We start from the raw sequence: 13,642 nt of genomic DNA, 5'->3' as shown, positions 1-13,642 counted from the left end.
AGCAATGGCTTTCTTTCAGCTTATGCACACCATGATCAATTTTGAGGTACTTGCAATCTGTGTAACTTTGAATATTTGGGCATTTAATTTCTATCTATCTATCTATCTATCTATCTATCTATCTATCTATCTATCTATCTATCTATCTATCTATCTATCTATCTATCTATCTATCTATCTATCTATCTATCTATCTATCTATCTATCTATCTATCTATCTATCTATCTATCTATCTATCTATCTATCTATCTATCTATCTATCTATCTATCTATCTATCTATCTATCTATCTATCTATCTATCTATTTACCTACCTACCTACCTACCTACCTACCTACCTACCTACCTACCTACCTACCTACCTACCTACCTACCTACCTACCTACGTTGGTCATATCCCTCAAGTGGGGCGACAGCAAGGCAGACACATACAATAACAAAGAACATAAAAGGGAATTTTTTTTTAGCAAAAAACACACACAAAATTTTTTCGACGATGGCCAACCGAATTGCCCAGACACCCAAACAAGTTAGGCACCTTGGCACCTAAGTTGGTCATTCTTTCGTCCCTCCAGATGAAACGGGATACCAGAAAGAGGCCATGTCACTCAGTCAGGGTGACACAACACACTCTTTTGTTCAACAGCAGGGCGCGACAGCTTTCACTGATTTACCCCTGCCTCATCATACGGGTGCCCAGCCCATCCTTAAGAATGCGTCCACAATCCCACTATCCTTTCACAACACCTCTCCACTCCTTTCTATCACCAACAAGAGCTCTAGCTTCAATTATATTTAGACCTCTTTCCTGCAGTGCACTCATAACACCATCCATCCACGTCAACCGCGGCCTTTCTCTTGGTCTCCTTCCGTTAAATTTTGCCTGATCCTCTTCAAAATTCGCTCCTCATCCATCCTCTCCATGTGTCCAAACCAACCGACTATTATCTTATCAACACGCCTGCTCAGTTCCACGACTGCTCCAGTTCTGTCTCTCACAATTTCATTTCTTAATCTATCAAATCTTGTCACTCATAACATATTCCTCAAACACTTCATCTCAAAAATATTTAATTTCCTTCTTAAATCTGCGTTCAGGCTCCAAATCTCTGCACCATACAACACAGTCGGCACAATCGCACTCTCATACAGTCCCCTCTTAACATCCATACTCATACTCTTGTTGTTCATCGCTCTGCTGTTCATATAAAAACTTTTCAATGCTTCCAACAACTTTCCACCCACTCCATACATCACTTGCCACAACGCCTCTCTATCAACTCTGTCATACGCCTTTTCCAAGTCCATAAAAGCCAAATAAACATCCTTACCTTTTAAATATTTCTCACACACCTTTCGTACTGCAAACACCTGATCCACACATCCTCTTCCTTTCCTGAAACCACTCTGCTCCTCCATCACCACCTCATTCGTTCTTTCTCTCACTCTCTTAATCAAGACTTTTCCATACAGACAACAAACTGATACCTCTCGAATTGCTACATTCATACTTATTACCTTTACCCTTATACAATGTCACTACAAATATGTAAGGTAAAATACATTTAGTTATTTGTGCATTTCTCAGCCACCTATGTTACAAATTAACTTGATGAATTCAAGTCATTTAACTTGATGAAATCAAGTCATTTAACTTGATGAAATTAACCTGTTTTTCTTTTCTAAACAAGTAATCATTCACACATACACACACACACTATGTTAAGCGCGTGTGCATCCAACTAGGTGGTATCATCTTTCTCTGTTTCAAATACTGCCCAAAATGGGTGTTTCTTTTCCTTTCTTTGGCCTATCAATAAAATGCAACTCAAGCGGAAAAGTGGGCAGACGAGCTGCGACTATGTAGACGGGAGCAACCCCTCTCCAACAGCTGTTGCAATAAAATCAAATGCCTGGTGTTTATTTTCTAGCGTTGGTAAACTTTTTGAAATAGCTCTCCCACATGTAAAAGGTCGTTTAAACCTCACAACATGCACTACACCAATCAACAGGAACCACACCACTTAAAAAGCATACATTCAACAAGCGTACTAACCACTCAATCATAGCTGTGCCACCTTTTTTCAGGCATTCAGCAGTACAACCATCCAACCCAGGTGCCTTCCCCCTTTCATTTCTTTCACTGCCTCTTGCACCTCCCATGTTTCCACAGGCTTCACATTTAAATCACCCAACACGGGCATTCTCTCCATACCATCGATCGCCTCGACTCTCACTTTTCCCCCATCCTCCACATTTAGCAACTCCTCAAAATACTCTGCCCATCTCGTCCTGACTGCACTACCGCTCACCAGCAATCTACCACCCTTATCTTTCACTTTCTCTTCCTTTCCAGACTCACTGTTTCTTACTCTTTTCACTTCTTTCCAGAACACTTTTCTCCTTTCCTCAAAGTTCACTCCTATCTTTCGACACCATTCATCATTTGCTTTCCTTTTCGCTGCTTCCATTGACGCTTTTACCAACCTTTTCTTAACTTTATATCTTTCATACGCATCGCCACTCTTATCTTGCAGCCACTCCTCAAAGGCACGTCTCTTTTCTGTCACAGCCTCTGATACCTCATCATTCCACCATTCACTTCCTTTCCTAATACCACGACCAACTTTTATCATTCCACACACTTCTTTTGCACTCCTCAACACTGCCTCTATAAACCACTTCCATTCAATTTACACACTCTTCATTTCTCTTCTACTAATCCGTTCATACTATTCCCTTATCCTATCTTTAAACTCTCTTTCCTTTTCTGCCTTAGTCAACTCTGACATTTCACCTCTTCCCTCACACTTTTCCTATACTAGCCCTCCACAATCCATCTATTCTCAGTTTTCCTTCCGCATAAAAATGATCAGACATACCACTCTTTTCACCTCTGTAAACATGCACATCCAACAACCTACTTAACATACCTTTCTCAACCACTACATAATCCATCAGTGCTCTGTCCACAATCTTGCCACTATCCACTCTGACAAAGATATATTTATTTACGTCCCTCTTTTTAAACAATGTATTTCCAATCACCAACTAATTTTCCACACATAACTCAATCAATTTCTTTCCACTCTCATTTCTTCCTGGTACTCCATATCTACCAATCACATTTTCAACCGTTTCATCACCCACTCTAGCATTCAGGTCACCTAGTATTACCACTTTCCACCCTTCTTTCGCACTTGCCACACATTCGGCAAAGGCCTTCCACAACTCCTCTCTCTTCTCAGCGCTTCTTTCTGAACCAGGTCCATATGCATTTATAAACATCCATACTTCTACACCCCACTTCAACCTCACCCACATCAATCTGGAAGATATCTCTTTCCACTCCACCAGTTTTTCCTTTGCTTTCTCACTCACAAGCACAGCCACTCCTTCTCTAGCATGTCCACCCGTAACTCCAGATCTTCTACCATACATACCTCCAATCTATAACTCCTCTTGTCGGTTGACAATAGTCTGTGTAATATAGTGTAACAATCTGTGAAGCCCTTTGAGACTCTTCGTGATTTAGGGCTATACAAAAATAAATGACTTGACTTGACTTGACTTGACCCTTTCCTCTCATCTTTGTTTCACTAAAGGCTAACACATCAACCTTCCTTTTAGTCATCATCCTTCCGATCTCCTCTTTCTTCCACTCAGTCGCTTTACTTCCAAGTAAAGCTTTACGCTTTACTTTGTCCTGTGGTGAGGGGCCCTCTCCTTGTGAGAGGTAAGATAATTCTCCCACCATGGTCAGCTGTGTGTCGTAAGAGGCGACTAAAGTGGAGGGAGCGAGGGGACTGGGGATCCTCTCTTCTCTATCGCTACTCCCTAAGAGACAGCAAGGCATTTAATTTCAACGTGCCCAAATGATTATCGATCGATAGGGTCATGTACCAGCCCATCAGGTGATGCACCCAACCACGGTGCATCTGGGTGAACCACTAGCCCACACATGGTTAAGTTCACATTTTTTAAAACGGCATAATCCTTTAAGGCACTTGATTCTATTTGCAGACCCCTCTTCATGTGTTCAGTTTGTCGTGTTCCTCGGACGAGTCTTTCAGCCAGGTTTTCTGCTTTGCTTGGAGCAACATGACTGACCTCCCTGAAATGTGACGTAGTTACTCTTGCTTTTTCAAGTTTGGTCTGTGGTGCTGCGCTGGATGCTCGGACAATTCTCCGAAAATAATTTAACGTGATCTTCGGCAACTCCAACAAACAGAGTGTATAAGTTGACGTGATTTCGCGCTTTGTTCGTGCTGTTCACGAGAGACCGGAAATGATTAACCATCCTTACTCGAACGCGGAAGTAAGTCGTGCATAGAGCCCATAACTTCGTGCTTCCGGACTTTCCCGAGCGTTATAAGGTCGTGCATTTGCATATAATTTTTCAAAGTAGACGCACAGAGACCACAAGAAAAATTGAGAAGTGGTTAGGAATCAAGCCAAAACCTCAGACCCAGAAGAAAGATTCAAAAGAAGCCAAATTTATGACGCTACAAAAAGTAAATGTACATTAAAAGCATCGTGGAAAGGAGTTCACGTTGTTTGTAGCAGACGACGCAACACAAACATTGCATGAATGAAGATGAGTAAATACAGGTACATACTGATGGCAGATGGAAAACAGCGATGTCATATATATGCAATGAATGTTATAAGTAGATTTGTAATAAACTTAATTTTAAAGTGTTGTTCTGTTATATATTCTGATGATCACTCCTTATACTTTGCAACAATGGGTCTTTTGCGATTAGTCGTCTTATTGTGTTTCAAAAAAGGCAACTTTATGGCTGGGCAGGCAACTTTTCAGAGTTGTCACTGAACAAGACACACAAGCTGAAACGTCAAGACTGGGCCAAGAAAAATCTCAAGACGGATTTTTCTAAGGTTTTATGGACTGATGAAATGAGAGTGAGTCTTGATGGGCCAGATGGATGGGCCCGTGGCTGGATCGGTAAAGGGCAGAGAGCTCCAGTCCGCCTCGGACGCCAGCAAGGTGGAGGTGGGGTACTGGTATGGGCTGGTATCATCAAAGATGAGCTTGTGGGGCCTTTTCGGGTTGAGGATGGACTCAAGCTCAACTCCCAGTCCTACTGCCAGTTTCTGGAAGACACCTTTATAATCAAAACAGCCCAGAGAATCGTCGGCTGCTCTCTGCCCAGTCTGGAGGACATTGCCTGCTCTCGCTACCTCAGCAGAGCAGAAAACATCATCATGGACTTTTCTCACCCCGGCCACCACCTCTTCGACCTGCTGCCTTCCGGCAAGCGCTACAGGTCACACAAAGCAAAAACAAACAGACTCAGAGACAGCTTCTTCCCCACAGCCATTACCACCCTAAACAGACACCGCACAAAAAAACTGAAAACTGTTGCAAAAAACTACCTCACACGAATGTAAAATGGTACTCACGTACATGCTGTCTGCACTATGTTTGTTCACTGCTCAAAACAGACACAGCACAAAAAACCTGAAAACTTGTGCCAACACTACCTCATACGAATATAATGGTACTAATGTCTATGTTCTTGCACATGTCGACTGCACTACGTTTACTGCTCACCTTGCACAATGTCTGACCATTTCCTTTTTTCTGCACTATGTTGTCTATGTTTGCACCAATGCATATGCTGACTATTTTTTGCACTATGATGACTTTGCACCAAATGCAATATTGCACAACCCTTACGATACCAACGGTATCACGACAACACTGTATGTAACATCCCACATGCCGACATTTCTTGTGTAAATACCATGTCAATGATAACTATAGCCTTATCCCCCTTGTTTTATAACCTTATCTTCTCTGTTCCTTTATCTTCTTGGCTCATACCTCACTGTGAATGTGTAAAACTGGAGTGTCATGCCCAATTTCGTTGTCACAATATGTTAACCCATTTTGTAACAATGACAATAAAGGTATATTCTATTCTATTCTATTCTATTCTATTCTATTCTATTCTACCTTCTTCAAGCAGTGGTACAGGAAGAAGTCCGCATCCTTCAAGAAAAACATGATTTTCATGCAGGACAACGCTCCATCACACGCATCCAAGTACTCCACAGCGTGGCTGGCAAGAAAGGGTCTAAAAGAAGAAAAACTAATGACATGGCCTCCTTGTTCACCTGATCTGAACCCCATAGAGAACCTGTGGTCCCTCATCAAATGTGAGATTTACAAGAAGGGAAAACAGTACACCTCTCTGAACAGTGTCTGGGAGGCTGTGGTTGCTGCTGCACGCAATGTTGATCGTGAACAGATCAAAGCACTGACAGAATCCATGGATGGCAGGCTTTTGAGTGTCCTTGCAAAGAAAGGTGGCTATATTGGTCACTGATTTGTTTTTGTTTTGTTTTTGAATGTCAGAAATGTATATTTGTGAATGTTGAGCTGTTATATTTGTTTCCCTGATGAAAATAAATAATTGAAATGGGTATACATTTGTTTTTTGTTAAGTTGCCTAATAATTATGCACAGTAATAGTCACCTGCACACACAGATATCCTCCTAAAATAGCTAAAACTAAAAAAGCCCCACTCCAACTTCCAAAATATTCAGCTTTGATATTAATGAGACTTTTGGGTTCATTAAGAACATGGTTGTTGTTCAATAATAAAATTAATCCTCAAAAATACAACTTGCCTAATAATTCTGCACTCCCTGTATATATATATATATATATATATATATATATATATATATATATATATATATATATATATATATATATATATATATATATATATAGTAGGGCAGCACGGCGGCGCAGTGGTTAGCGCTTGTGCGGCACAGTTCATGTCATGGGAACCTGTCGTGGGTTCAAATCCAGCTCCAGACTTCCTGTGCGGAGTTTGTATGTTCTCCCCGTGCTTGCGTGGGTTTCCTCCGGGCACTCCGGCTTCCTCCCACATTCCAAAAACATGCATTTCAGGTGAATTGGCCGGTCCAAATTGTCCCTAGGTGTGAATGAGCGAGTGAGTTGTCTGTCCCCGTGTACCCTGCGATTGGCTGGCAACCAGTTCAGGGTGTCCCCTGCCCACTGCCTGGAGATGGCTGGGATGGGCTCCAGCAACCCCGCGACCCTAATGAGGATAAGCGGTACGGCTGATGAGATGAGATGAAATATATATAGTACTCAGTCGGAAAAGGGTGGCATGCTCCATCCGGGTTGGGGAAGAGATCTTGCCCCAAGTGGAGGAGTTCAAGTATCTTGGGGTCTTGTTCACGAGTGAGGGTAGGATGGAACGGGAGATCAACAGACGGGTCGGTGCAGCGTCTGCCGTCATTCGGATCCTGTACCAGTCCGTCGAGGTGAAGAGGGAGCTGAGCCGAAAGGCAAAGCTCTCGGTCTACCAGTCGATCTACGTTCCTACCCTCACCTATGGTCATGAACTTTGGGTCATGATCGAAAGAACACGATCCCGGATACAAGTGGCCGAAATGAGTTTCCTCCGCAGGGTGTCTGGGTTCTCCCTTAGAGATAAGGTGAGAAGCTCAAACATCCGGGAGGGACTCTGTGTGGAGCCACTGCTCCTCCGCATTGAGAGGAGCCAGTTGAGGTGGCTCGGGCATCTGATAAGGATGCCTCCTGGACGTCTCCCTCGGGAGGTGTTCCGGGCATGTCCCACCGGCAGGAGGCCCCGGGGGCGACCCAGGACACACTGGAGAGACTATATCTCTCGGCTGGCTTGGGAACGCCTCGGGATCCCGTCGGATGAGCTGGAGGAGGTGGCTGGGGATAGGGACGTCTGGGCTTTGCTTTTAAGGCTGCTGCCCCCGCGACCCGACCTCTGATAAGCGTATATATATATATATATATATATATATATATATATATATATATATATATATATATTCACACACATACATATAAATGTATGTGTGTGAGTGTGGCTTTATTTATTTTTATCGCGCATACAGCACAGTAAAAAAAGCCTTCTTATATATGTATTCAATTACAAAACAGGAAGCTTGAATCAAAGACACTGGATGGTTGAGGATAATAATAATTCATTTTACTTCAGAGCAGCTTTCAGGACACCCAAGTTTGCTGTAAACCGAATATCAAACAAGAATAAAACAAGCTAGTCATAAACACCTAATAGAATAAAACCAAAGTGAAGTTAAAATTAGAATTTATGAAACTGACGCTACTCAAGTTCAATGTTGAATTCTCACATGCATAAATCTCTGCTTTTTAGGAAAACCAAGAAGACATTGTATGTTTAAGCTGGTGTTTCGCACCCTTTTTAAGAGGAACATGCATTTGATGTGAGGCGAGGGGTGCTCCTTCTCTTCCGTGTTTTCACAGTCGGAATTCCTAGGCGAAATTTTCCATCTATTTCATCCAAACAATTTCCCCCCAGCATAAGTTCAATATGGTCGCATGACAAGGCTGCTACGATTGATTGATCGAACGTGGCAGAGCCTGCTGGAGGTCTCGGTCATGATAAAGACAGACGCATACTTACGTGGAGGGGATTTATTAAGCAACGAAGTAACGACTTTGTTGTTGCCTAATGTAGCAAAGTAGAAGTACTGTTTTTTTCCCCACAAATTTACTCAAGTGAAATTAAAAGTATGGGGATTTCAAAATACTCATGGAAGTACAACATTTCCCAAAACCTACTCAAGTAATTGTAACGGAGTATATGTACTCCGTTACGACACATCTTTGCATTTAAGTAATGGCTTCTATATAGCCTAATGTAGCGGAGTGAGAGTAAAGTTTCTTCTTCACAAATGTCAAGTCAAGTCATGTTTATTTGTATAGCCCTTAATCACAAAGAGTCTCAATGGGCTGCACAGACCACAGATTATTGCAAACCACAGACTATTATGACACCATCCCCTGATCTAAAACCCACATGAGGGCAAATAATACACAGATTCAGATTCAGATATACTTTATTGTCATTCTTGTACACGTGTATACAGAACGAAATGTCGCTACATCTGACCCGCACAGTTTCCTTGAATGTACAGATATAAATAAAGTGTTGTATTGAGTTGGAGTATTGAAGTACTAATAATATACTAAATAATTATAGCTATGTATAGTATTATACAGTAGTGCAAAGAGTGCAGGCTGTGTAGGCTTACTATGTGTGTGATTGACCATTTAACAGTCTAATGGCCAGGGGAACAAAGCTGTAGCAGAACCTGGTGGTCCTGCACCGCACACTGCAGTACCTCTTTCCAGAGGCTAGCAGAGTGAACAGTCCATAATGGGGGTGAGAGGGGTCCCTAATAATGTTCTTGGCCCGGGATAGGCAGCGCTTCTGGCCAATGTCCTGAATGGAGGGGAGAGAAGTCCCGATGATTTTCTCTGCTGTCCTCATCACCCTCCTCACACTACCCCAGTCGGAGGCACTGTAGCCTCCACACCACACAGAGATAAAGCTAGTCCGAATGCTCTCTATGGTGCCCCTGTAGAATGTGATGAAATGATCTGCATTTATATAGCGCTTTTCAAGTCAATGACTTCCCAAAGCGCTTTTCAGTGAGCTTCACATTTCCCAATAGCGGCCTTGTATTGCAGCCATGTAAGACGCTAACCTGCTTATTGGAGGTAATAGGGGTTCAGTGTCTTACCCAAGGACACTTCGGCATGTAACACGGACAAGCCGGGATTCGAACTGGGATCCCTTGATCCCAGGACGAGCGCTCTACCTCCTGAGCTACTGCCGCTCCGATGAGGGTGGGTGGGGGCAGGTGGGCTCTCCTCATCCTCCGCAGGAAGTACAGACGCTGCTGTGATGTGCACCCCTAGGAACTTGGTGCTGCTGACAACCTCCACAGCTTTGTTGTTAATGAGAAGTGGGGAATGGTTGGGCTGTTTTTTCCTGAAGTCGATAATGATCTCTTTAGTTTTGTCAACATTCAGGACCAGGCTGTTGACTCTGCACCAGCCCACCAACTACTCCACCTCCTCTCTGTAGGCCAGGTCCTTGTCGTCCCTGATGAGGCCCACCACTGTTGTGTCGTCCGCAAACTTCACGATGTGGTTTGTGGCCGACCTAGGGACACAGTCGTGTGTCATCAGGGTGAACAGCAGGGGGCTCAGGACACAGCATTGGGGGGAGCCCGTGCTGAGGGTGATGACATCGGAGATGTTCTGACCAAGCCGCACAGACTGGGGTCTGTCAATGAGGAAGTTCAGCAGCCAGTTCCGCAGGGGGGTGTTAAAGCCCAGGAGTCTCAGTTTGTCTACCAGGTGTTGTGGGATGATGGTGTTGAATGCTGAACTGAAGTCCAGGAACAGCATCTGCACATGGGTGTTCTTCTCCTCTAGGTGTGTCAGGCTCAGGTGAAGAGCAGAGGAGATGGCATCCCCGGTGGAGCGGTTTGTCCGGTAGATATTTATATGCTATAGAATAGAAGTGTGTTTTATGTTTAGATTTTAACATTTCCACTGAAGTTGAAGATCGAATCTCAGGGGGAAGAGCATTCCACAGCACCGGGGCCCAAATGGAGAACGCTCTCGAACCTGGGGATCCCTTCCCCCGGAACATAGGGGGAAATTAAATCTGATAGATACGAGGGAGCTAGTCCAAGCATGATTTTGTATACTACCAACAGAACCTTAAAATCTCATCTTAAGCTAACAGGGACCCAATGCAGGTTAGCTAAAATCGGGGTAATGTGACCAAACTTTCTTGTCTTAGTTAAAAGCCTCGCTGCAGCATTTTGTACCAGCTGAAGGCTCTTGATTTTGGACTCCGAGAGACCGGAGATTAGTGCATTACAGTAATCGAGACGGGAGGTAACTAAACAAATGAATTATAATCCCCGCATCCGATTGAGACAGCATAGGGCAAATTTCAGCAATGTCGCGAAGATGGTAAAAAGTTGTTCTAGTAATATTCTTAACGTGTGTTTGAAAGGACAGATTGGGGTCAAATATGACACCTAAATTTTTGACTGAGTCACTCTGGGTGATATGACATTTGTCAATGTTCAGAGCAGTTTTTTAGAACAAGTGACGGCATTTAGATGGACCAATAACTAACATTTTGGTCTTTTCAGAGTTAACCCGCAAGAAGTTTAGTGACTTTTATCTCAGTGAGGCAGGCCTCATTTTTTCACAGTTTAGTGTGGCAGATTCCTCCATTGGAAGATATAGTTGAGTGTAATCTGCGTAGCAATGGAAACTGATATTATGCTTGCGAATAATATCACCTAATGGAAGCATGTAAATGATGAAAAGAAGTGGGGCAAGTATCACCACCAAAAGCAGCAGCACTAAGGTCCAGCAGCAGCAAGAGTGATGAAGCGCCGGAGTCCATTGCCAGTAGAAGATTATTGGTTACCTTAATCAGGGCTGTCTCAATAGAGTGGTTAGCCCTGAATCCTGATTGCATGGATTCAAAAAGATTGTTGTCGGATATAAAATCATTCAGCTGGTGTGCCACAACTCTTTCAAGTACTTTAGAAAGAAACGGTAGGTTTGACACAGGTCTATAATTACATAAGCTTTCTGGATCAAGATCGGGTTGTTTCAGTGTAGGTTTAATAAAAGCGGACTTAAAAGCCGCTGGAACCACATCTCAGGAGAGTGATATGTTTATAATATTTAGAACTGAAGGTCCAAAGATCCCAAAAAGACCTTTAATCAGCGAACCGGGAAGCGGGTCAAACAGGCAAATCTACTCAAGTAAAACATATAGAAGTTTGGAAATACTCCTAGAAGGACCAAATATCCCAAAACCTACTCAAGTAAATGTAATGTAATAACTGTAATTCGTTACCCACTTCTGTGGGATTACCTGCAGGACCAGGCTGTGGATTTTACATTTAGGCAATAGAGAACAAACTGGCTCTACAAGCCAGCTCTTTAAAGGGAAATTTCCCATTTTATTTTTCAGTGCTCGAGTGGAGGGCAAAAGATTGTGGCTGAACCCCGCCGCGCACCTGGTTATGTGAGTCCGACTGTGGGTGAGGGCTCCATGGACCCAGCACCACGCGGATGCGCAGAATATAACACCTGTTTTTTGTAACAAAATCTAAGTTAAACAAGTCTGAATAAACTAAGGAAAAATAACAATGACAGGTGGATAAAAAAAAATACAAATCAGCGAAAGAGTAGTTCAGTGACCCAAAGTACTGACCGGCCCGGATTTCGATCGGTACGGATTGGGTCAGGCTCGGGCTTAACTCTAGGCTAAAAGTGGTGGACAAAACCTTTTCCCACTTGCGAAAGGCTTGCTTGTTTGCGAGTTGACCAACCTTTTGCTATTGAATCAACACAATATATTTCCTTGTCTGGCTTGGTGTCCTAAATTTTAACGACTGTTGGTGGATTACCACCCCCTGGCCAATCATAGTTTGTGAAACTGGTGACGTTTCTTAACGCCCCCTAGCAGGCTGCAGACGCCAACTTGGAATCTGATTGGCTAAACCAACAACTTTCTCGAAGACTCATGTTACAAGACACGGCCTTCAGGATTATTTTGTGAAGGCCTTCAGGTAGATTTCTGAGCCTGGCAACAACTAATGTCTTAAATGTGGTCAAATGATTAAATATGAAAGCACATATCAGGGAGAAGCACAACAAGGGGTGAAGCAACTAAAAAAAGCTGACCAAAAATTTGGGATTACGTATTTATTAATTATTGATGGACAAAATATAATGAACATGATTCTGATATCTTTTTAGGCCGACAGAAAAGGTACTTTTATTAAAAATGGGGAGTGAATAGACTTAATTTAAAAGATAAAGGAGGGTTGAGTAGTTTGAGGTGTCCTTAAAATTGTTACAATTAAATATTTTCTCTCTCAGGTATGTGATAAAAATGGCCAACTGAGTTCAAAGAGCCTTTAAAAATGTTTTCAAAGCGCCTATCTGCTTTTACAGTATCTTACTCATACCATGGGTGTTCAGGCCACAATGTACATTACGCTAAAGGGAAGGAGGCAGGGCAGGGACAGGGGGTTGAGTGTTTTTTTATTTTAGGGGATCTTCTGAGTGAGGTCATGCTCACGGTGTTGTTTTCATTTTATTCTACAATGAAAACAGTGAAATCAAGTAAAGGACTGTTTCAAATAATGTTCAAATGCAAACCTAAACCCCCAAAAAGATGAAAAAGGAAGAGTTCATTCGAACACATCTAAGAATTTCACATACTTGCACGTGTAACAAAAGGAGATCCAACGATGATTCCAGCTAGAGGATCGCATCAGCAAGTAGAATATTTTTAAACTTACATACACCACCTTTAAGGTTGTAAAACATTATCTTTTATGATACATTGTATATCTTGCTTTCTTGCTCTCCCAAACAAATGATGAATAATTTGTAGGTTAATTTAGTTGTGAATCTGACTGCACCTCACCAGACACGAACCTCTCCTGACGTCATTGCTACATTGGTTGGTTGTTTGGATCCCTTACCCACAGGATTGTAGGGGCACCCTTTCCTGTGGTGTGTCTTGGGCAAGAATGGCCTTATGCCGCCCATCCCTCTCCAGGCCAAAATATGTTTCCACCGGTCTCTGGGCAAACATGGTCAGTGGACAAGATGGGGAAGTGTTGAGAGGAGGTGTATGTGGGTCATGGAACCAAGATCTGCATCAGCTCTCGGGCCAAATTGAGTCCCATACAAGGTGTACCAGAATGCACCGGACA

This window comes from Urocampus carinirostris, chromosome 4 (genome assembly GCF_059441175.1).
Source record: "Urocampus carinirostris isolate Australia breed hairy pipefish chromosome 4, RoL_Ucar_1.0, whole genome shotgun sequence".
NCBI classification, from domain to species: domain Eukaryota; kingdom Metazoa; phylum Chordata; class Actinopteri; order Syngnathiformes; family Syngnathidae; genus Urocampus; species Urocampus carinirostris.
This window is presented reverse-complemented; position numbering follows the sequence as displayed.